General features: G+C 37.0%; 1 non-coding gene across 1 annotated transcript; it reads left to right on the forward strand.

Annotated features, from left to right (window-relative positions):
- The first annotated feature begins 401 nt into the window (after positions 1 to 401).
- Positions 402 to 474, forward strand: TRNAA-UGC (transfer RNA alanine (anticodon UGC)). Its single transcript has one exon. It is a non-coding gene; the product is annotated as a tRNA-Ala (tRNA).
- Positions 475 to 813: the final 339 nt, after the last annotated feature.

Raw genomic sequence — 813 nt, forward strand, 5'->3', positions numbered from 1 at the left:
TAGCTAAAAACTGGATGGATGGCTATGATCTTTTGATCTGGAAGATATTGGGGCATCTGCGTCGATGGTTTTGGCACTAAATCAACGGTCCAGATCACTGAACCACGGTCCTGACTTTCGAATTAATGAACATCTGTCTGTTGATTGAGTCACTTGATACTCTGGCATTGTGATGGTTGATAATCACGCTCTCAGAAATTGACCTACAATAAACCGTCCAAATTGCAGGAATAATCCTAACCTTTGATTAATAGTCATTTTAGTGATCCATCAAATGCATGGCAATCGATTTGTCAGAAAAGTCAAATACATGCAATATGCTTATCTTCCATCTATCTAAAGTGGGTGGTTATCCATGTATTATAATTCATATAAGATTAACTGAAAGAAAACATCACCATGGGGATGTAGCTCACATGGTAGAGCGCTCGCTTTGCATGCGAGAGGTACGGGGTTCGATACCCCGCATCTCCAAGCTATTTTTTTTTTTTAATTTTTTTTCCGATATAATCCAACCGTTTATTAATTTTTTCCACAATCTTTATGTTTTTTTTTTCCAACATCTGATATTATCCTACCAATCAAATGATCCTAAGCATCCAATCAGTGTTAATTAAATGAAGGTATTTGGTTGGTCCTAATCATCTAACGATCGAGTGGATCAACTAGCATTTTATTTTATTCACGATTAGAAAGCATCCAAGGTAGATGCATCCACGATCTAAAATCATCAGCATTTTATTTTATTCACGATCAGAAAGCATCCAAGGTAGATGCATCCACGATCTAAAATCATCCCAGGATCCAGTGATC

Source organism: Magnolia sinica, chromosome 6, assembly GCF_029962835.1.
Source record: "Magnolia sinica isolate HGM2019 chromosome 6, MsV1, whole genome shotgun sequence".
Taxonomy (NCBI): Eukaryota; Viridiplantae; Streptophyta; class Magnoliopsida; order Magnoliales; family Magnoliaceae; genus Magnolia; species Magnolia sinica.